Source organism: Triticum urartu, chromosome 1 (genome assembly GCF_003073215.2).
Source record: "Triticum urartu cultivar G1812 chromosome 1, Tu2.1, whole genome shotgun sequence".
Taxonomy (NCBI): Eukaryota; Viridiplantae; Streptophyta; class Magnoliopsida; order Poales; family Poaceae; genus Triticum; species Triticum urartu.
Genome location: NC_053022.1, coordinates 7231027 through 7256340, shown reverse-complemented (window position 1 = coordinate 7256340; position 25314 = coordinate 7231027). Strand labels below are relative to the sequence as shown.

Genomic DNA, 25314 nt, shown 5'->3' with positions numbered 1-25314 from the left:
GGGTCATTGTCGATGCAAGGACGCAATGCATTAGTCAAAAGGAGAATCTGAAGTTCGATCACATGTTAGAGGATCACAAAAAAGGGTTATACCCCAATTGCGAAGATGGCAACACAAAACTCGGCACCGTACTGGAATTGCTGCAGTGGAAGGCAGAGAATGTTGTGGCTGACAAAGGATTTGAGAAGCTACTGAAAATATTGAAGAAGAAGCTTCCAAAGGATAACGAATTGCCCGACAGTACATACGCAGCAAAGAAGGTCATATGCCCTCTTGGATTGGAGGTGGAGAAGATACATGCATGCCCTAATGACTGCATCCTCTACCGTGGTGCATACAAGGATCTGAAAGCATGCCCGGTATGCGGTGCATTGCGGTATAAGATCAGACGAGATGACCCTGGTGATGTTGACGGCGAGCCCCCCAGGAAGAGGGTTCCTACGAAGGTGATGTGGTATGCTCCTATAATACCACGGTTGAAACATCTGTTCAAAAATGAAGAGCTTGCCAAGTTGATGCGATGGCACAGTGAGAACCGAAAGAAAGATGGGAAGTTGAGAGCACCCGCTGACGGGTCGAAGTGGAGAAAAATCGAGAGAAAGTACTGGGATGAGTTTGCAAAGGACCCAAGGAATGTATGGTTTGCTTTAAGCGCGGATGGCATTAATCATTTCGGGGAGCAGAGCAGCAATCACAGCACCTGGCCCGTGACTCTATGTATGTATAATCTTCCTCCTTGGATGTGCATGAAGCGGAAGTTCATTATGATGCCAGTTCTCATCCAAGGCCCTAAGCAACCCGGCAACGAAATTGATGTGTACCTAAGGCCATTAGTTGAAGAACTTTTACAGCTGTGGAATGAAAATGGTGTATGTACGTGGGATGAGCACAGACAGGAGGAATTTAACCTAAAGGTGTTGTTGTTCGTGACCATCAACGATTGGCCCGCTCTCAGTAACCTTTCAGGACAGACAAACAAAGGATACCACGCATGCACGCACTGTTTAGATGACACTGAAAGTATATACCTGGACAAATGCAGGAAGAATGTGTACCTGGGCCATCGTCGATTTCTTTCGACCAACCATCAATGTCGAAATAAAGGCAAGCATTTCAAAGGCAAGGTAGATCACCGGAAGAAGCCTCACATGCGTACCGGTGATCACGTACTTGCTATGGTCAATGATTTACACGTAATCTTTGGAAAGGGTCCCGGCGCATTAGCTGTTCCGAATGACGCTGAGGGACACGCACCCATGTGGAAGAAGAAATCTATGTTTTGGGACCTACCCTACTGGAAAGACCTAGAGGTCCGCTCTTTAATCGACGTGATGCACGTGACGAAGAACCTTTGCGTGAACCTGCTAGGCTTCTTGGGCGTGTGTGGAAAGACAAAAGATACACCTGAGGCACGGGAGGACCTGCAACGTTTGCACGAAAAAGACGGCATGCCTCCGAGGCAGTATGAAGGACCTGCCAGCTATGCTCTTACGAAAGAAGAGAAAGAAACCCTCTTTGAATGCCTGCTCAGTATGAAGGTCTCGACTGGCTTCTCGTCGAATATAAAGGGAATAATAAATATGCCAGAGAAAAAGTTTCAGAACCTAAAGTCTCATGACTGCCACGTGATTATGACGCAACTGCTTCCGGTTGCATTGAGGGGGCTTCTACTGGAAAACGTCCGATTAGCTATTGTGAAGCTACCTCAATGCAATCTCTCAGAAGGTGCTCGATCCAGAAATCGTACCAAGGCTAAGGAGTGATGTGGCGCAATGTCTTGTCAGTTTCGATCTAGTGTTCCCACCATCCTTCTTCAATATCATGACACACGTCCTAGTTCATCTAGTCAACGAGATTGTCATTCTAGGCCCGTATTTCTACACAATATGTTCCCCTTTGAGAGGTTCGTGGGAGTCCTAAAGAAATATGTCCGTAACCGCGCTAGGCCAGAAGGAAGCATCTCCATGGGCCATCAAACAGAGGATGTCATCGAGTTTTGTGTTGACTTCATTCCTGCCTTAAGAAGATAGGTCTTCCTAAATCGCGGTATGAGGGGAGACTGACTGGAAAAGGCACTCTTAGAAGTGACTCAATAATATGCAGCGACGGATATTCTTGGTCTCAAGCACACTACACAGTTCTATAGAACACTACCTTGGTGACCCCGTATGTCGATGAACACAAGAACAGTCTGCGCTCCAAACACCCGGAGCAGTGCGACGACTGGATTACATGTGAACACATCAGGACTTTCAGCAGTTGGTTGGAAGCACGTCTCAGAGGTGACAACACTGTTTGTGATGAGTTGTACTTGTTGTCTAGGGGACCATCTTTGACTGTATTGATTTACAAATGATACGAGATAAATGAGAATACATTTTACACGATTGACCAAGATCAAAAGAGCACCAACCAAAACAGCGGTGTCCGCTTTGATGCAACAACCGAGAGGGGAAATGACACATATTATGGTTACATAGTGGACATATGGGAACTTGACTACGGACATGATTTTAAAGTCCCTTTGTTTAAGTGCAAATGGGTCAATCTGCCAGGAGGCGGGGTACAGGTAGACCCACAGTACGGAATGACAACAGTGGATCTGAAAAATCTTGGGTACACTGACGAACCGTTCGTCCTAGCCAATGATGTGGCACATGTTATCTATGTGAAGGACATGTCTACCAGACCTAGAAAAAGAAAAGATAAGGAAGCGAATACATCATACGATGAGCCAAAGCGCCACATAGTTCTTTCAAGAAAAAGGGACATCCTGGGAGTGGAGGGCAAGACAGACATGTCTGAAGATTATGAAAAGTTTCATGAAATTCCTCCCTTCAATGTCAAGGCTGACCCAAGCATCCTGATAAACGATGAAGATTGTCCATTGTTACGGCGCAATAAGAAAATGACACAAGCGAAGAAAAAGTGAAGACTTTCTCCCGCAACTATTATGATGATACCATGCCAACTTTGTAACAAAAGAGTATGCTATGCCAACTTTTTCAGAGTTCATTTGAAAACAATAAATTTAGGTCGAATTTTCTCTATAGGTGCATCTATGTTCATTTTTAGTAAAGTTAATCACAAACTTGTGATTCACACAAATTTCAAAGAATTCAAATTTTAACTATTCAAATTTGAAAACTAATGGCACTAACAGAAAGTTTATAATTTTTCTAAAACTAATGGCACTAACAGAAAGTTTATAATTTTGCTGACTTAAAGCAAAAAGAATTAAAAAAATAAAGCAAAAAACAAAAGAAAATAAATAATACAGAAAACAAAACAAAAAAACTGGAAAAAAATAAAAATAGCAATAATAAGTATTTTGTTGTAAGTAGAAACAGAATAAAATAAATAAAGCAACAAAGAAAACAAAAAAACTAAAAAAGTGTTTTCAAATTTGAAAACTAATGGCACTAACAGAAAGTTTATAATTTTTCTAAAACTAAAAGCAAAAAGAATTAAAATTAAAGCAAAAAACAAAAGAAAATAAATAATGCAGAAAACAAAACAAAAAATGGAAAAAATAGGGCTCGCCCCTGGCCCATGACCATTAGTCCCAGTTTGTGCCACAAACCGGGACTAAAGGGTTGGTCCTCGTTGCGCTCAGAGTTTAGTCCCACCTCGCCAACCGAAGGGCGCCCACACCGGTTTATAAGCCCGTCCCTCTCTGCCTTATTGAGCTCCTCTCAAAATGAAAATAGATGCCCCTATACAGGGAATTTGACCTAAATTCATAATGAATTTCTCTGAAATTCATAGATATTGATTATGAATTTAGGTCGAATTTTCTCTAAAGGTGCATCTATGTTCATTTTTTAGTAAAGTTAATGACAAACTTGTGATTCACACAAATTTTAAAAAATTCAAATTTAAACTATTCAAATTTTAAAACTAATGGCACTAACAGAAAGTTTATAATTTTTATGACCTAAAAGAAAAAATAAATCACTAAAAAACTATAAGTATTTAGTTCTAAGTAGAAATGAAAAAATAAATAGAAAAAAAGAAAAAAATGCCTATAATATTTGTTATGACTAACTAAAATTACCAAATTGAGTATAATGATAAACACAGTAATATTAAATAGTATGAAAAAGAATGGTTCAAAAATCAATTTTTATAGTAAAGTTATTCATAAACTAGTGATTCACACAAATTTTAAAAAATTCAAATTTTAAAACTAATGGCATTAACAGAAAGTTTATAATTTTTGTGACCTAAAAGAAAAAAGAAATCATTAAAAAATTATAAGTATTTATTTCAAAGTATAAATGAAAAAATAAATAGCAAAAAAGAAAAAAAAATGTCACCTACTGGGCCAGCACGGCCTGAATATGACTAGAAACCCAACCATGGGCCAGGATTCAGGCCCGCAGCAGGCCCAGTAGGCCCACAGGCATTGCAGTCTCCCATTAGGCCCGTAAGCCTGCACTTCAGAGGAGTTCGAAAGGGAACACAGAGCAGGGCTTATAAACAGGTGCGGGAGCTCTTCAGCTAGTGAGGTGGGACTAAACACCGCGGCGCAGGACATTGGTCCCGGTTAGACGCACGAACCGGGACCATAGGGGGGCATTCGTACCAGTTCGTGGCACAAACCGGTACGAGAGCCTACCTATGGTCCCGGTTCCTGCGACGAACCGGGACCAATGGCCTCTACTTCCCGCCCTTTGGGCTGCCGAAATGAGACCTTTGGTCCCGGTTGGTAGCACGAACCGGGACCATAGGGGGCATTGGTACCGGTTCGTGCCACGAACCGAGACCAATGCTTCATGTATATATACCCACCACTTAGCGGTTTCAGTTTACATCGCCCATTTCCCCCCGACGCCGCCGAGCTCATCGCCACTAGGCTGCCTCACCGTCGCTGCCCACGCCGTTGCCCCTGCCCCGTCCCTGAGCCCACGCCGATGTCGTCCGCCGCCCACGCCGTTGCCGTCCGCCGGCCCCGAGCGTGCCCTGCCGCACCCCTGCGCCCCCGAGCCCGTCCGCCGCCCCCGAGCCCATCCGCCGCCCCCGAGCGCACCCTGCCTCGCCGTCGTCGCCGAGCGCGCCACGCCGTCGCCCTCGACGACCCCGAGCCCAGCCTCATCGCCGTCGCCCCCGACGCCGGCCGCCTGCGTCTCCTCCACGATACCACCGGGAGAGGTAGCTACCGCCCCATCCTCCCCCCTTCCTTCCTTCCCCTGCTCTTTTGCAAAATATTGATATGATGAAATTTTTGTTCATATATATGGTAGAGTAGGGGAGAATATAGCTCCTTTGCAAAATATTGATATGATGAATTTGATATGATGAATGAGGGGGGTCATGTGTATGTATGTATGTGTGTATGTATATGTAAATATTGATATGATGAAATTTTTGTTCATATATACTGTAGATGTACGTATGATGAATTTTGATATTTTTTTGTTCATATATAATGTAGATGTCTATGTATGTATGGAATGATATCGATGGATGTATGTATATAGAACATTCGTAGAAAATATGACGAATCCGATATGACCAATGTCCCCCTTCGGTTCACTCGGGAACACTAACTCTCTTGGAGAAAAAAATGTTATCGGGGAGAAAAAAAAGTTCTAGGGTCGTCAAGGAGTCGAGAGGGGGTCGAGGGTCGCCGAGGGGTCGAGGGTCGCCAAGGGGTCGAGGGTCGAGAGGGGGTCGAGGGTCGCGGGGGGGGCGAGGGTCGAGAGGGGGTCGAGGGTCGCCGAGGGGTCGAGGGTCGTCGAACATGAGAGGAAGAAGAAAAAGAAGAGGAAGAAGAAAAAGAAGAGGAAGAAGAAAAAGAAGAGGAGAAGAAAGAATAGAGGAGAAGATCTCCTCTATTCTTTCTTCTCCTCTTTTTTTTCTTCTTCTTCCTCTTTTTTTTATCGGGAACGAGGGTCGTCGAGGGTCGCCGAGCGGTAGAGGAAACCCTAAATAGCAAGTATCGTCGGTGAGAGATACATGTGGCCGTCGGTGTCGGACACTACATCCACGTCCCACAAGTGACGCGGGCGTTGACGCCCACGTCACTTGTGGGACGTAGATGTAGTGTTCAACGCCGACGCCACACGTATATATGTTCATGTATATATGCAAAAGATAGATTTTTAGAAAAAATAGTATTTTTTCTGATTTTTTTGGTGATATTGATTATTGTAAATATGCAAATGTTTGTATATTCATATGAACAATGAATTAGGCAAAACCTTTACTTTTTTTTCTAAAATTTCTATTTGAACATTATTTTAAAAAAACAAGCAATACTACTTCATATATTTTTAAGAAGGAAGAAGAAGAAAAAGAATGAGAGGAAAAAGGAAATAAGAAGAGGAAGAAAGGAGAAGAAGAGGGGAGAGGAAGACAAGGAGAAATAAATAAGAAGAAGAAAAAACAAGAAAAAGAAGAGGAGAAGAAGAAAGGGATAGAGGAGAAGAAGAGGTATATTCTATTTTTCTCTTCTTCTCCTCTATTCCTTTCTTCTTCTCCTCTTTTCTTTTCTTCTTTTTTTTCTTCGACACGTGGGGGGGGGGGTTGATATACCCCCTCCCGATAACTTCAACACGAGGGGGGTCGATATACCCCCTCCCTGATAATATTATTTTCCCATGTACGTATGTTGTGTCGATATAAACTCCCGATAACTTCAACACGTGGGGGGGGGGGTCGATATACCCCTCCCGATAACTTCAACACGAGGGGGGTCGATATACCCTAACATCAACACGTGGGGGGGGTCGATATACCCCCTCCCCGATAATATTATTTTCCCATGTACATATGTCGTCGTTGTCGATATACCCCAAACCCTTGAAGCGTTGTCGAGGCCACCCCAAACCCTAGAGAAGCAGCGTCGAGGCCACTAATTAATATTAGTTCTACGTTTGCCTCTAATATATCCATCTGTCACGTTTGAATAATAAATTTCCATGTTGTAAATATTTGTAGAAACTATGGACACCCTCCGAGACGAAGTACAAGAAGAGTTGTTGGGGGACATAATCGCACGAGGAAGTGATGCCGTCTGCTCGTTGTTTCTCAACGACACCGATGGTCTGGAAGCAGCTGGCTATGATTATGATGACTCCGGTGACCCAATGCCGGTGCAAGAAGGAGACTGTGAGGACGGCACCGGTGACCCTATGCCGGTGCAAGAAGGAGACCATGATGACGGCTCCGGTGATCGAACCGAGTCCGGCCAGGTATATATATTAGTTAAGCCTGTGCTGACAAGCTAATTAATGCATTCATTGTTTTGGTATGTACACATATTAATTAAGTCTTTGTTCTTTCTCTAGCCCTCCGGATCGAGCACAACTTCGGTAAAGAGACGAGGCCCGAAGAAAAAGTTGAGCTCGGATGAAAGGTTTGAGATCATAGCAATCGCGCCCGACGGCCAACCGATTGAACCCATCCGGACAAAGAACGCATTTGTTGCTCAGTGCGGGGTTCTGGTTAGGGACAAGATCCCGATCAGCATCTAGGAATGGTTAAAGCCGGCTACAGAAGACCCTGGGGTGTCTTATGTCAATGATATGCAGAAAAATGATCTTTGGACTGAGCTGAAGTCAAATTTCACCCTACCACCAGAGGATGATCCAGAGAAGCCAGTTAAAGAGCAATTAATCAAGTCTTTTGCTCTTAAGAGGATGGCAGACCTATTCAGGAGGTGGAAGAAAGAGCTGAATAAGTTTGTCGATAAAATAGAGACACCAGAATTCAAGGGCAGATATGAGAAGATCAGAGATCATTGGCCCGCATTTGTGGCCCACAAGACATCGGAAAAGAGTAAGAAGATGTCGGCGACAAAAAAGCAAAATGCTGCGAAGAAGAAGCATCACCATCGCACGGGGTCAGGTGGCTACCTCATAACCCGGCCTAAGTGGGCCAAGGCTGAGAATGATCTGGTTGATAAAGGGATCGAACCAGAGACAATTAACTGGCCAGACCATTGCCGGACTTGGTTCTTCGGGACTGGCGGAACCTTGGACCCTATATCAGGGAAGTGCATTTGGATGGACGAGCAATTGGAAATACCAGTCAAGAGGCTTCAGCACTATATCGAAGCAGCGCAGCAAGGGACGTTCGTTCCAGACAGAGAGAACGACAAGCTCAAAATGGCCCTCGGGAATCCTGAGCACCCTGGACGGACACGAGGCACGCCAGGCTCCATTCCGTGGAAGGTTGGGTTTCCAGACGCAGGCGGTTACAAATGCCGCGAGAGGAGGAAGAAAGTGGAGCAGACCCAACTGCAGGCGCTGCATGCTAGGGTACAAGCGATAGAGGAACGAGAAGCAAATCGCAGCAAACAAACTACCGAAGCTTCCCCCGAAGCTACCCCACCATCTCAGCGGAGAAGCAGCGTGGCTTCCACCGAACTGCTTCAGTCGGAGCATGTCTTGACGGCTCTTGCCAGCTATCCCGTGGATGCTATCACGGAGTCTCAAAATTGCCACCTTATGATGCAATGGATTAATATGAAGGTCAAGGCGGCTGTTGGCTCTGTTTTTCCTACTGAACTGTGCGCAACTTTTCACTGCCGGCCGATTCTAGAAGGATATGCTAGAGAGATGGTGGATGAAATAACGGAGGGATTTGAGGACCTCCAGCTTGACCACCCTAACGGTGAAGGGGAGACTCGGCTGGGTTCTGCTCTGAAGACTCCATGCCTATGGCGGAAGGAGCTCATCAACCTTCCGAACTGGACGCCTCCGCCTCCTCCTCCTCCTCCTCCGGCGAGTCAGGGCACTCCGCCTCCTCCACCGCCTCCTCCTCCGGCGAGTGACGATCAGGGCACTCGGCCGGCTCCTTCTCCGGCGCGTGGCGGCACTCCGCCTCCTTCTCCGCCTGCGCCGGCGCGCCCGAGCAGCCAGCCTCCTCCTTCTCCGCCTCGTCAGCAAGGGTGGAAGAGACCCGCCGCTGCTCCGGCTGCTCCGGCGCGTCGTAGTCCTACTCCTCCGCCTCGTAAGCAAGTAAAGAAGACAACCGCTCCGTCTGCTCTGCCGGCGTCTAGCAGTACAGCCAGAGGCGGGAGGACATACAGATTCGGTCGTTCTCTGAAGACTCCAGAGAAGTTACCATACGAGATGACCCCGGAGGAGAACGGAAAGATCACGCGAACCAAAGTGAAGGACTGGTTTCAAGGGTTGAAAGCACAGAGACATCCACCTTCTGAGGAGAAGGTAGATCTGGTGAAAGCGAAGCGCACTCTGGCTGCCCTGACAAAACCACCCAAGTCTCTGCCGAAAGGCAACTATGAGCGCATTATTGGAAAGGCATTTGCCGAACCGGAGCGGTCGGGAAGTAATGTCAGTGATCAAAGGATGAAAGAACGACGAGCTGGGAAACAAATTGCCCAGCTCGGCGAACAAGCGAAGCAATCGTGCCCCCCGCTCAAGGTGCCTAGCGACATCGTCGCTAATGATCCGAGGATGGTGCCCGGTTATAGCAATCTTGGAGATTACCTGCTCGACGATGTACATTATGATTTCTTGGAGGTGCAGATACAAAGACACGAGTACGGGAAGCCTCTCGTCAAAAATGAAAGATCTCTATCAACGATGATGCGAAGATTGCTTGACTGGTACTTGAAAATCTGCAGAGAGTCTGGGGGGAGAAATACTTTTTATGTGAGAGTTAAAAAGGAGCATAACCTCGTTGGAATTGAACTGTTGCCTGTTCCATTTGAGGAGTTCTTTCAGTTTTTCAATCAATTGGCCCTCGATAAAGCAACGGTCACCTGCTACTGTCTGTAAGTAGTACTACTTATGTCATTAAGTCTCTCTATATAGCTCAGCTCTTTCATTGCATGTATTTATAATTATCCTCACTATATTATGCAGATTGAAGATCGTCGAATTGAAGAAAAGACAAGTCGGTGATATTGGGTTCATTAACACAAATCTCATAGATGCAACTGAGGTTAAATTTCATGTCGCAGATACCGAGGCCAACTTGCTACGATCGTTGGTAATAAATGAAAACAAAGATATAATACTCTTTCCTTACAACTGAAGGAAATATGCCCTAGAGGCAATAATAAAGTTATTATTTATTTCCTTATATCATGATAAATGTTTATTATTCATGCTAGAATTGTATTAACCGGAAACATAATACATGTGTGAATACATAGACAAACAGAGTGTCACTAGTATGCCTCTACTTGACTAGCTCGTTAATCAAAGATGGTTATGTTTCCTAACCATGAACAAAGAGTTGTTATTTGATTAACGAGGTCACATCATTAGTTGAATGATCTGATTGACATGACCCATTCCATTAGCTTAGCACCCGATCGTTTAGTATGTTGCTATTGCTTTCTTCATGACTTATACATGTTCCTATGACTATGAGATTATGCAACTCCCGTTTGCCGGAGGAACACTTTGTGTGCTACCAAACGTCACAACGTAACTGGGTGATTATAAAGGAGCTCTACAGGTGTCTCCAATGGTAGATGTTGGGTTGGCATATTTCGATATTAGGATTTGTCACTCCGATTGTTGGAGAGGTATCTCTGGGCCCTCTCGGTAATGCACATCACATAAGCCTTGCAAGCATTGCAACTAATGAGTTAGTTGCGGGATGATGTATTACGGAACGAGTAAAGAGACTTGCCAGTAACGAGATTGAACTAGGTATTGGATACCGAAGATCGAACCTTGGGCAAGTAACATACCGATGACAAAGGGAACAACGTATGTTGCGGTCTGACCGATAAAGATCTTCGTAGAATATGTAGGAGCCAATATGGGCATCCAGGTCCCGCTATTGGTTATTGACCGGAGATGTGTCTCGGTCATGTGTACATTGTTCTCGAACCGTAGGGTCCGCACGCTTAACGTTACGATGACAGTTAATATGATTTTATGCATTTTGATGTACCGAAGGTTGTTCGGAGTCCCAGATGTGATCACGGACATGACGAGGAGTCTTGAAATGGTCGAGACATAAAGATTGATATATTGGAAGCCTATGTTTGGATATCGGAAGTGTTCCGGGTGAAATCGGGATTTTACCGGAGTACCGGGAGGTTACCGGAACCCCCCGGGAACCATATGGGCCTTAGTGGGCTTTAGTGGAAAGGTGAAAGGGGCAGCCCAAGGTTGCTGCGCGCCTCCCCCCTTCCCCTAGTCCTATTAGGACTAGGAGAGGTGGCCGGCCCCCCTTCTCTCTCTCCCCACTTGAGGATTCCTATTCCAACTAGGATTGGGGGGGGGGGAGTCCTACTCCCGGTAGGAGTAGGACTCCTCCTGGCGCGCCCCAAGGCTGGCCGCACCTCTCCCCCCTTGCTCCTTCATATACAGGGGTAGGGGGCACCTTTAGACACACAATTGATCCCCGTGATCGTTCCATAGCCGTGTGCGGTGCCCCCTGCCACCATATTCCACCTCGATCATATTGTAGCGGTGCTTAGGCGAAGCCCTGCTACGGTAGAACATCAAGATCGTCACCACGCCGTCGTGCTGATGGAACTCTTCCCCGACGCTTTGCTAGATCGGAGCCCGGGGATCGTCATCGAGCTTTACGTGTGCTAAGAACTAGGAGGTACCGGAGTAACGGTGCTTGGATCGGTCGGATCGGGAAAACATACGACTACTTCCTCTACGTTGTGTGATCGCTTCCGCAGTCGGTCTGCGTTGGTACGTAGACAACACTCTCCCCTGTCGTTGCTATGCATCACCATGATCTTGCGTGTGCGTAGGAATTTTTTTGAAATTACTACGTTCCCCAACAGTGGCATCCGAGCCTGGTTTTATGGTTTGATGTTATTTGCACGAGTAGAACACAAGTGAGTTCTGGGCGATATAAGTCATACTGCCTACCAACATGTCATACTTTGGTTCAGCGGTATTGTTGGACGAGACAACCCGGACCAACATTACGCGTACGCTTACGCGAGACCGGTTCCCCCGACGTGCTTTGCACACAGGTGGCTTGCAGGCGACTGTCTCTCCATCTTTAGTTGAACCAAGTGTGGCTACGCCCGGTCCTTGCGAAGGTTAAAACGGAGTCTATTTAACAAACTATCGTTGTGGTTTTGATGCGTAGGTGAGATTGGTTCTTGCTTAAGCCCGTAGCAGCCACGTAAAACTTGCAACAACAAAGTAGAGGACGTCTAACTTGTTTTTGGAGGGCACGTTGTGATGTGATATGGTCAAGGCATGATGCTATATTTTATTGTATGAGATGATCATGTTTTGTAACCAAGTTATCGGCAACTGGCAGGAGCCATATGGTTGTCGTTTTATTGTATGCAATCCAATCGTGATGTAATGCTTTACTTTATCACTAAGCGGTAGCGATAGTCATGGAAGCATAAGATTGGCGAGACGACAACGATGCTACGATGGAGATCAAGGTGTCGCGCTGGTGACGATGGTGATCATGACGGTGCTTCGGAGATGGAGATCACAAGCACAAGATGATGATGGCCATATCATATCACTTATATTGATTGCATGTGATGTTTATCTTTTTATGCATCTTATCTTGCTTTGATTGACGGTAGCATTATAAGATGATCTCTCACTAAATTATCAAGAAGTGTTCTCCCTGAGTATGCACCGTTGCCAAAGTTCGTCGTGCCCAGACACCACGTGATGATTGGGTGTGATAAGCTCTACGTCCATCTATGACGGGTGCAAGCCAGTTTTGCACACGCAGAATACTCAGGTTAAACTTAACGAGCCTAGCATATGCAGATATGGCCTCGGAACACGGAGACCGAAAGGTCGAGCGTGAATCATATAGTAGATATGATCAACATAACGATGTTCACCATTGAAAACTACTCCATCTCACGTGATGATCGGTTATGGTTTAGTTGATTTGGATCACGTGATCACTTAGAGGATTAGAGGGATGTCTATCTAAGTGGGAGTTCTTAAGTAAATTTGATTAACTGAACTTAAACTTATCATGAACTTAGTACCTGATAGTATCTTGCTTGTTTATGTTGATGGTAGATAGATGGCTCATGTTGTTGTTCCGTTGAATTTTAATGCGTTCCTTGAGAAAGCAAAGTTGAAAGATGATGGAAGCAATCACACGGACTGGGTCCGTAACTTGAGGATTATCCTCATTGCTGCTCAGAAGAATTACGTCCTGGAAGCACCGCTGGGTGCCAGGCCTGCTGCTGGAGCAACACCAGATGTTATGAACGTCTGGCAGAGCAAAGCTGACGACTACTCGATAGTTCAGCGTGCCATGCTTTACGGCTTAGAATCGGGACTTCAACGACGTTTTGAACATCATGGAGCATATGAGATGTTCCAGGAGTTGAAGTTAATATTTCAAGCAAATGCCCGGATTGAGAGATATGAAGTCTCCAATAAGTTCTATAGCTGCAAGATGGAGGAGAACAGTTCTGTCAGTGAGCATATACTCAAAATGTCTGGGTATAATAATCACTTGATTCAGATGGGAGTTAATCTTCCAGATGATTGCGTCATTGACAGAATTCTCCAATCACTACCACCAAGCTACAAGAGCTTCGTGATGAACTATAATATGCAAGGGATGAACAAGACTATTCCCGATCTCTTCGCAATGCTGAAAGCTGCGGAGGTGGAAATCAAGAAGGAGCATCAAGTGTTGATGGTCAACAAGACTACTAGTTTCAAGAAAAAGGGCAAAGGGAAGAAGAAGGGGAACTTCAAGAAGAACATTAAGCAAGTTGTTGCTCAGGAGAAGAAACCCAAGTCTGGACCTAAGCCTGAAACTGAGTGCTTCTACTGCAAGCAGACTAGTCACTGGAAGCGGAACTGCCCCAAGTATTTGGCGGATAAGAAGGATGGCAAGGTGAACAAAGGTATATGTGATATACATGTTATTGATGTGTACCTTACTAGAGCTCGCAGTAGCACCTGGGTATTTGATACTGGTTCTGTTGCTAATATTTGCAACTCGAAACAGCGACTACGGAATAAGCGGACACTGGCAAAGGACGAGGTGACGATGCGCGTAGGAAACGGTTCCAAAGTCGATGTGATCGCGGTCGGCACGCTACCTCTACATCTACCTTCGGGATTAATATTAGACCTAAATAATTATTATTTGGTGCCAGCGTTGAGCATGAACATTATATCTGGATCTTGTTTAATGCGAGACGGTTATTCATTTAAATCAGAGAATAATGATTGTTCTATTTATATGAGTAATATCTTTTATGGTCATGCACCTTTGAAGAGTGGTCTGTTTTTGATGAATCTCGATAGTAGTAATACACATATTCATAATGTTGAAGCCAAAAGATGCAGAGTTGATAATGAAAGTGCAACTTATTTGTGGCACTGTCGCTTAGGTCATATCGGTATAAAGCGCATGAAGAAACTCCATACTGATGGACTTTTGGAACCACTTGATTATGAATCACTTGGTACTTGCGAACCGTGCCTCATGGGCAAGATGACTAAAACACCGTTCTCCGGTACTATGGGGAGAGCAACAGATTTGTTGGAAATCATACATACCGATGTATGTGGTCCGATGAATATTGAGGCTCGTGGCGGATATCGTTATTTTCTCACCTTCAGAGATGACTTGAGCAGATATGGGTATATCTACTTAATGAAACATAAGTCTGAAACATTTGAAAAGTTCAAAGAATTTCAGAGTGAAGTTGAAAATCATCGTAACAAGAAAATAAAGTTTCTACGATCTGATCGTGGAGGAGAATATTTGAGTTACGAGTTTGGTGTACATTTGAAAAATTGTGGAATAGTTTCGCAACTCACGCCACCCAGAACACCACAGCGTAATGGTGTGTCTGAACGTCGTAATCGTACTTTATTAGATATGGTGCGATCTATGATGTCTCTTACTGATTTACCGCTATCGTTTTGGGGTTATGCTTTAGAGACGGCCGCATTCACGTTAAATAGGGCACCATCAAAATCCGTTGAGACGACGCCTTATGAACTATGGTTTGGCAAGAAACCAAAGTTGTCGTTTCTTAAAGTTTGGGGCTGCGATGCTTATGTGAAAAAGCTTCAACCTGATAAGCTCGAACCCAAATCGGAGAAATGTGTCTTCATAGGATACCCAAAGGAGACTGTTGGGTACACCTTCTATCACAGATCCGAAGGCAAGACATTTGTTGCTAAGAATGGATCCTTTCTAGAGAAGGAGTTTCTCTCGAAAGAAGTGAGTGGGAGGAAAGTAGAACTTGACGAGGTAACTGTACCTGCTCCCTTGTTGGAAGGTAGTACATCACAGAAAACTGTTTCTGCGACACCTACACCAATAAGTGAGGAAGCTAATGATGATGATCATGAAACTTCAGGACAAGATACTACTGAACCTCGCAGATCAACCAGAGCGAGATCCGCACCAGAGTGGTACGGTAATCCTGTTCTGGAAGTCATGCTACTAGATCATGATGAACCTACGAACTATGAAGAAGCGATGGTGAGCCCAGATTCCACAAAATGGCTTGAAGCCGTGAAATCTGAGATGGGATCCATGTATGAGAACAAAGTATGGACTTTGGTTGACTTGCCCATTGATCGGCAAGCAATTGAGAATAAATGGATCTTCAAGAAGAAGACTGACGCTGACGGTAATATTACTGTCTACAAAGCTCGACTTGTTGCAAAAGGTTTTCGACAAGTTCAAGGGGTTGACTACGACGAGACCTTCTCACCAGTAGCGATGCTTAAGTCTATCCGAATCATGTTAGCAATTGCCGCATTTTATGCTTATGAAATTTGGCAGATGGATGTCAAAACTGCATTCCTGAATGGATTTCTGGAAGAAGAGTTATATATGATGCAACCGGAAGGTTTTGTCGATCCAAAGGGAGCTAACAAAGTGTGCAAGCTCCAGTGATCCATTTATGGACTGGTGCAAGCCTCTCGGAGTTGGAATAAACGCTTTGATAGTGTGATCAAAGCATTTGGTTTTATACAGACTTTCGGAGAAGCCTGTATTTACAAGAAAGTGAGTGGGAGCTCTGTAGCATTTCTGATATTATATGTGGATGACATATTGCTGATTGGAAATGATATAGAATTTCTGGATAGCATAAAGGGATATTTGAATAAGAGTTTTTCAATGAAAGACCTCGGTGAAGCTGCTTACATATTAGGCATAAAGATCTATAGAGATAGATCAAGACGCTTAATTGGACTTTCACAAAGCACATACCTTGACAATATTTTGAAGAAGTTCAAAATGGATCAAGCAAAGAAAGGGTTCTTGCCTGTGTTACAAGGTGTGAAGTTGAGTCAGACTCAATGCCCGACCACTACAGAAGATAGAGAGAAAATGAAAGATGTTCCCTATGCTTCAGCCATAGGCTCTATCATGTATGCAATGCTGTGTACCAGACCTGATGTGTGCCTTGCTATAAGTTTAGCAGGGAGGTACCAAAGTAATCCAGGAGTGGATCACTGGACAGCGGTCAAGAACATCCTGAAATACCTGAAAAGGACTAAGGATATGTTTCTCGTATATGGAGGTGACAAAGAGCTCACCGTAAGAGGTTACGTTGATGCAAGCTTTGACACTGATCCGGACGATTCTAAATCGCAAACCGGATACGTGTTTACTTTAAACGGTGGAGCTGTCAGTTGGTGCAGTTCTAAACAAAGCGTCGTAGCGGGATCTACATGTGAAGCAGAGTACATAGCTGCTTCGGAAGCAGCGAACGAAGGAGTCTGGATGAAGGAGTTCATATCCGATCTAGGTGTCATACCTAGTGCATCGGGTCCAATGAAAATCTTTTGTGACAATACTGGTGCAATTGCCTTGGCAAAGGAATCCAGATTTCACAAGAGGACCAAACACATCAAGAGACGCTTCAATTCCATCCGGGATCTAGTCTAGGTGGGAGACATAGAGATTTTCAAGATACATACGGATCTGAATGTTGCAGACCCGTTGACTAAGCCTCTTCCACGAGCAAAACATGATCAGCACCAAGGCTCCATGGGTGTTAGAATCATTACTGTGTAATCTAGATTATTGACTCTAGTGCAAGTGGGAGACTGAAGGAAATATGCCCTAGAGGCAATAATAAAGTTATTATTTATTTCCTTATATCATGATAAATGTTTATTATTCATGCTAGAATTGTATTAACCGGAAACATAATACATGTGTGAATACATAGACAAACAGAGTGTCACTAGTATGCCTCTACTTGACTAGCTCGTTAATCAAAGATGGTTATGTTTCCTAACCATGAACAAAGAGTTGTTATTTGATTAACGGGATCACATCATTAGTTGAATGATCTGATTGACATGACCCATTCCATTAGCTTAGCACCCGATCGTTTAGTATGTTGCTATTGCTTTCTTCATGACTTATACATGTTCCTATGACTATGAGATTATGCAACTCCCATTTGCCGGAGGAACACTTTGTGTGCTACCAAACCTCACAACGTAACTGGGTGATTATAAAGGTGCTCTGCAGGTGTCTCCAAAGGTACATGTTGGGTTGGCGTATTTTGAGATTAGGATTTGTCACTCCGATTGTCGGAGAGGTATCTCTGGGCCCTCTCGGTAATGCACATCACAAAAGCCTTGCAAACATTGCAACTAATGAGTTAGTTGTGAGATGATGTATTACGGAACGAGTAAAGAGACTTGGCGGTAACGAGATTGAACTAGGTATTGAGATACCGACGATCGAATCTCGGGCAACTAACATACCGATGACAAAGGGAACAACGTATGTTGTTATGCGGTCTGACCGATAAAGATCTTCGTAGAATATGTAGGAACCAATATGAGCATCCAGTTTCCGCTATTGGTTATTTACCGGAGACGTGTCTCGGTCATGTCTACATTGTTCTCGAACCGTAGGGTCCGCACGCTTAAGGTTTCGATGACAGTTATATTATGAGTTTATGAGTTTTGATGTACCGAAGGAGTTCGGAGTCCCGTATGAGATCGGGGACATGACGAGGAGTCTCGAAATGGTCGAGACATAAAGATTGATATATTGGAAGCCTATGTTTGGATATGAGAAGTGTTCCGGGTGAAATCGGGATTTTACCGGAGTACCGGGAGGTTACCGGAACCCCCCGGGAACCATATGGGCCTTAGTGGGCTTTAGTGGAAAGGTGAAAGGGGCAGCCCAAGGTTGCTGCATGCCTCCCACCTTCCCCTAGTCCTATTAGGACTAGGAGAGGTGGCCGGCCCCCCTTCTCTCTCTCCCCACTTGAGGATTCCTATTCCAACTAGGATTGGGGGGGGGGGAGTCCTACTCCCGGTAGGAGTAGGACTCCTCCTGGCGCGCCCCAAGGCTGGCCGCACCTCTCCCCCCTTGGTCCTTCATATACAGGGGCAGGGGGCACCTCTAGACACACAATTGATCCCCGTGATCGTTCCATAGCCGTGTGCGGTGCCCCCTGCCACCATATTCCACCTCGATCATATTGTAGCGGTGCTTAGGCGAAGCCCTGCTACGGTAGAACATCAAGATCGTCACCACGCCGTCGTGCTGACGGAACTCTTCCCCGACGCTTTGCTGGATCGGAGCCCGGGGATCGTCATCGAGCTTTACGTGTGCTAAGAACTCGGAGGTACCGGAGTAACGGTGCTTGGATCGGTCGGATCGGGAAAACGTACGACTACTTCCTCTACGTTGTGTGATTGCTTCCGCAGTCGGTCTGCGTTGGTACGTAGACAACACTCTCCCCTGTCGTTGCTATGCATCACCATGATCTTGCGTGTGCGTAGGAATTTTTTTGAAATTACTACGTTCCCCAACAACAACTTCAAGTGAGTGTTACTGTCTTGTACATATTCGGTTTCCCTTATATATTAGTCAAGGTTATAGTAATGTAATTGATGAGTTATGCATGCGTGCGCAGGTTCCACTATATTCTCCTAGAGATTAAGCATGAGCAGGGAGTAGTAAATGTCTTGGACTCTAAACGAAAAGATCCCCAGGAGTATGCGGACATCACTCAAACGCTCGAGAAGTAAGTTTAATCGATCATTATCCACCATATCAGCAACTTTGTTCATTTCTGATAACAAGTAATTGTTTTGTTTGTCTGGCAGGGTTTGGAGAATATTCACCAAAAAAGCTCCGAGACTGCCGAAGAAGCTGGAATTTAGACAACAAAAGTAAGTACTATAGTAGCATGTTCCGCGCATCTCCTAGTGATTCAAGCGCTAGTTTCATCAATACCATTTGGCATTCTTGCTTATCAGTTTGATTGACCTCTATTTCTTGTAAATTGGTTGTGGCAGGAACAAGGGAATAATTTCTGTGGATACTACATTTGCGAGTCCATCCGCCACACAACCTTTGATCGGGGCTACTCTGGCGAACAATATGAAGTATGTAAATAATAATATTCACAATTTTATTTTATTACCATCATTTGTGTTGAGTTTCATTCATATATATATATATATGTATTGACCCCCTTCTTCAAATTAGATGTTTCGGATGCGGGATGAACTCCTAGCACCAGATCGCATGCGAGCAATTCAAGAGTAATTGGCAGCATTCTTTCTTGACCACGTGATTGCTGAAGACGGAGAATACTATGTGGACCATGCGTCCGTATGATAGGAGATTATATTTGTAAGAGATAATTATTGTATATATGTAGCCGGTAGTGTCGGATAGATATACGAGAACTTGTTGTTCAACCAATCTCTCGGAGAAGGAGAGGTGGTCGATATCATTTCTCTCTGTATGCATATATGTTCATGACGATCTTATGTTTCCTTCGTTTGCTTACTAGCTAGCTAGCGTGTCTAGTCCTCTCTATACGTATGTATAGTACGTAGCGTCGACCAAGCACGGACATAAGAGAGGACACTTCTCTCTATTAATTAGCTAGCTAACACAATATATGAAACACCTAAATTAACCCCCCAAAACTCCCACCCCACTCCCCCTTTCAAAAAAAAAACAAAAACCCCAGCCACAGAAATGCTGACGCGTGGATGCCTATTGGTCCCAGTTGGTGCCACCAACCGGGACCAAAGGCCTCCTGCCTGGACTCCACGCACAGGCCACGTGGAGGCCCATCTGTCCCGGTTCTGGACTGAACCGGGACTAAAGGGACAGGGCATTAGTAACGACCCTTTAGTCCCGGTTCAGGAACCGGGACAAAAGGCCCTTACGAACCGGGACAATAGGTCTGTTTTCTACTAGTGTAACGAGCTTATTGCTTTTGAATGTATTCACTCGCTGAGTACGTTGAAAGATAAGCGTGGAGAGTTTTGCGCATACAAGTTGGACTTGGCAAAAGCGTATAATCGTGTGGACTGGCAATTTCTTGAAAGTATGCTTGGGGCAATTTCTTGGAAGCCTCTGGAGCGGGAGTATATTACGATAAACGTTGATGCTAGTTTTGTGGAGAGCTTGAGATCTGTTAGTGTTGGGGTTGTCGTTAGGAATCATCTGGGAGAAGTCCTGGTGTCTTCTTGGGATTTTATTCGAGTGTGCTCCCAGAGCAGAGGAGGCGGAACTTCGTGCGTGCCTCGTCGGGCTGTACATTGGTATTACTCTTCATAAATCAATTATCTTGGAAACTGACTGCTCCTTTGCTGCATCTTTCCTAGCGAAAGAAACTGTTGACATGTCTCCTTATGTGGATCTAAAAATGGAAGCGATCAGCGCCTCCAAGTTTATTGTTGGTCTCAAGATTATTAAGATTGATAGGCAGGCTAACAAGGCGGCGCATAAGATAGCAAAATTTAGCTTTGATAGCATGTCTGATGGTATACTGTGTAATTAACTAATTATGTTCCATCCTGCGGGGCTAATTATGTAATGAACGATTGTAAGACTATTGTTATTTGATCAATATATGGGTGGAGTTTAAAAAAGAGAGTTTATTTTTCCCCCTAAAAAGAGGTTGTGTACAAGTCTTATATATACCCATGCCTTAAGATGTCAAGTTGGGTGTGATATGGACATGTTTAGCTTCAGTCCATTTAAGATATTGGAGGAAAACAAAAAAAATGTGGGAGTCAAAGAGGTGAAGGGAGAATAGACTGATTAGCACCAACAATTTCTTGTCTTGCTTGTAGCCTCGATGGTGTAGGAACTGTCGACGGTGAGTTTGACGTGAAGAGAGAAAGGAGAAAGCCGCACTTGAAGATGACTAGATGTGACTTGGTTATTTTTATCAACGGGTGACTAGATGTGTTCTACAGGTTATAGTGATTGTCCTGCATGTATCTGTAATCTCCTCTGTAGCCTGTCTAGTAAGTGTCAGCGATGTGCACTACACAATAGCAAAAGCGATACTAGATGGATGAGATTGCTTTATTACATTTATACTGCATTCACCATTTAGAATCAATAGTTAATATACAAGATGACAGATATTTCAAGTTATATAATAAAGTGAGAGTATGCTTTAGTCATACTTGGTCTTTAGTATGACCACCTTGCCCTGTTGAAGGGGTCTCGACCGTCCAGGATGTGATCGTTGTTGCGTGGATGAGTCGGGAGGAGGTCTGGTTTCTCCCGTGGCGAATCGGTATAGTTGTCGTTGATGTTGTCAGTATTGGAGAGCTTGGCTAAGTGTCCCTAAAGAGGTGGGAAATATGTCATCTTTCTCTCTTGGCTCAAATGTCCCTTGTAAAGCCTTATCTTTCTGCCATACATGAGACAAATAATTTAAATCAACATCTGGGTAATAATTGCCGTAACTATTATTTGAGTCTGCTGGTGGCACATATGTTCTCTGCAGCGTGCCAGTGGTTGTGACACGTACGAGAGTGAGTGCGTACATATCTGGGTGTATATAGACAATGCAGCATGGCCACATGTGGTGGGCATGCCACTTGTGCCAGAAGACGTGAGAAGAGAAGCAACATATTTGCCCTCGATCGTGAAACACAACACACCACCGGCACTAGTAGTACGAATCTCAAAAGGAGAAATAATAATCACAAGACATGTACACATGGCAACTTATGAAGCAACGTGCATGGCATAACAATTAACTTGGTAGCATATCTATATATAATCCATATAGTATGCATATTTATAATCCTCTCAAAAAAAAGTATGCATATTTAGCTGACAGATGAACGCAGTTACTACCTAGCTAGGGTCCCTGGCTGCTTATAAATAACATCACGCTTAGTGTCGATCTTCACACACCCTTCTCCAATATGGCTCCAGGTTCACCTACCCTTGCTCTCAAAGCAGCCACCATTGCCGCCATGCTTGCCTTGATGATCCTTCCGATCGTGGGGCGTTCCCCGTCGCTGGGCCAAGAACTAGTAACGACCCCGGCACCAGCATCAGGGCCTGCACGGGCGATGCGGTGCAGCGAGTGTGGCCCACACTGCACAGAGATGTGCAGAGTCTCTGTTCCCCCGAAGTGCCGCAAGTACTGCAACGTCCCCAGCTGCGAGGACTGCCGGTCGGCCGCGATCGGCAAGTGCAGGGCCGGATGCACCACTGTTAGTTGTAACTGTGACGGCGAGGCTACCCGCTCATGCTATGGCTCTTGCTCTGGCAGTTCTTCGTGCGCGGACTGCATGAGGCTAACTAGTGAGCAGTGCACGAGTGACTGCAACGGCAAGTGCGCCACCACCTGTACCAACAAAATCAAAGACGGCAAATAGGTCGCGGCTGGGCCTCTTGGTATGTATCCATACCATCTACCTATGTCCTATGGTATGGATGTTGCAATTGTCATAAAATTGTACTGGCTTTTCTTCCCGTCAAATAAAAAGGTTATACCTGTTCTTTATTCCTTGTCATAAAATACTTCACAAAGTATTACTTGACGGTAATTTCATTTGGAATTACAATGCGCCTGTTGTGTGATATTTGTATGTTTTACCATATCCGGTCTTCCGTTTCATAGGATATATATTGGATTAAAGACCTGAACATAGATGGTGGTGGTGGTGGAGTTGCTGCTGCTACCACACTGCCACTACTGCCAATGCTCCCACTTACTGCTAGCACCACTATTACAAATGCTGCCACATACTACTGGCACTACCATTACCACCACCACCACCACCACTACCTAAATTTCAGTGAAATGGACTCTTCAAGACCTACCACCACCACCACTACTACCTAAACTTCAGTACAATGTCTGCACAATAAAAGTAGCACATACTTACAATGCTTGAAGCAAAAATTCATTATTATAGAATCATCTGCAATAAGCTAGAGGAAGTATGTATGATAAGAAGCAATAGCTTCATTCTCTCGCAATAAATACAAAAGAAAATTTGGATACATAAATAATTGATTGCTAGCATACAAATTTGTGCTTGATGAATAAACTAAAAATTTCACATGTATGGAAGCAAGGCATCAACAAAGCTGTGCTTCGCGAATAAATTAAGATTTCAATTGTATGGAAGAAAGGCATAGACAATAAAAAGCTTATTTGTTAACTAAAGTATGGCATGTTGTAGGAAGCATGAAATTATGGCAGCTCAAGATTACTATTCTTGGTTGGAAGATAAAATGTTGGAAATGTAAAACATGCTAATATTGTTGCCAACAAGACGACATATATTTTGTTTCGCATAGATACAAATTTCACCGATTTGTTGTTGCCTAGTCGATAATTTTCTATCCCAACAAGAACCAAAAATATTGAAATGTAGATGCATAATCGTAAGAAGCAGAAATAAAGTGCGCAACAAAATTTCTAACCAACAAGGGTGATGGATGTTTTGTGTCACCAACATACCAATTTATCAAATTTTTAGCAAATTGGATAGAGCTCAGAAGCATCTTCATTCCAACATAGGTGCTACATAATAAAGAAGCATGAACATTAAACATTGTAACATAACTAATCTTCGATGCAAGCATGAGAATTTGAAAATTGTAGTGAAAACTAATATTACCACCTAGATTGGGGCGCATGTGTATTGTGATGTTGTACTAAATTAACCAAAATTCGCATATAATATATTGATCGATTGCACATTGAATAGAACCCTAAAAATTAGCCAAAATTCATAGATAGTGATGAATTACAATTAGGATAGAACAACGATACGAATAGAAGAATCAAGATTGCATGACTAGATACCTAGGTCAAACAAGTGTACACAACCTGGGGCAGAGGGGGCGAATCCTGCAATCTTCCTCGTGTGTTGGCTTTGTTCTGCAACTGAGACGATGATCCTCTGCGATGGACTTGAGAACTTGCGGCCCGAACCTAGTGGAGATGTCCATGCAGGGGGGGGGGATCTCGCTCGTCGTCACAATGGATAACACGAGTGCATCCACCGGATGGGACGGCGCACCGGCATGGTGAAACACACCAGCATAGTGGGTATAGTATGTTCATGACGGAGAGATGCAAATCGGTAGGTCAATTTTGAGATCATCATTGGAGATGATTTAGGAGAAGGTTAGATGGGGAAGAGGTCGGGTGGGTTTGGGGAAGGTGAGATTAGAGGAGGATAATTGATGAGATATTATAGGTGGGACGTGGTGGAAAATAGGTCTGGTTTGGAAACAACACGACAGATTTTGGAAGCAATCTCAGCCATCAGAGAAAAATGCATCGACCTCTCAGGATTGGTATGCCAATTCCTTTCTGTAGGACCACAGATAGGAATCGTTTCCCTAAACTATTTGCAGGTGCACTTGTAGCTGTTACTTGTTAATAAACATTTCGCCATTTGTGTAATCTTAGATCACTCCAACCAAACACTAACATTTTTCTTTCAAGAAACACAATATTGTGAGAATGGATGTTTTTCTCAAAAAAAGAATTAACATTTCTCTTTAATTGTTTTCTTGCAAGTGATAAACAAAACTAAATATTCAAGTAGAATGGCCACATGATTGACACTCTAGTCAAATGATTGTAAAGAGCTTAGTTTGCACGTCATATTAGTTGCCACCATGCATAGAACCACTCGGTATTTGCAAAAATGCATGAAGTGCTTCTTGAATGGCTTTGCTAAATAAATGTGCCATGTTCGCATTTCTTTTTCATGAAAATGCTAACAAACTAGGACTACATATAGAAGTCTATATATACCTTTTGTATTTGGATCAATCTAGGCTAACATATTTGCAAATGCAATTATTGCCATTCAAGTAGTCGCTAAGGAACTTTTTTCTCGCCATTCTTGTAATGTGAGTTCCCTCCCACCAAACGCAATATCTCACTTGCTTTTTGGCTAGATATCGGAAGCTAACCATTCAAATACAATCATGAATTCAAATTTGTTACTTATTTATTTCACAAAGGCCGAGGGAAAGAGACCTTTTTACAATGGCATCTAACCGGTTGGAGCACACGATTAGGGACGTTCTCGCCTAGCATTGGAGGTTCTCTCCTATGCTGTAGTAATTGTCATAAAGTTATGCCTTGCCTTC

General features: G+C 44.1%; 1 pseudogene; it reads right to left on the bottom strand.

Annotated features, from left to right (window-relative positions):
* Nucleotides 1-4811: 4811 nt before the first annotated feature.
* Nucleotides 4812-25314, bottom strand: part of LOC125532495 — a 47117-nt pseudogene continuing 26614 nt past the window's right edge.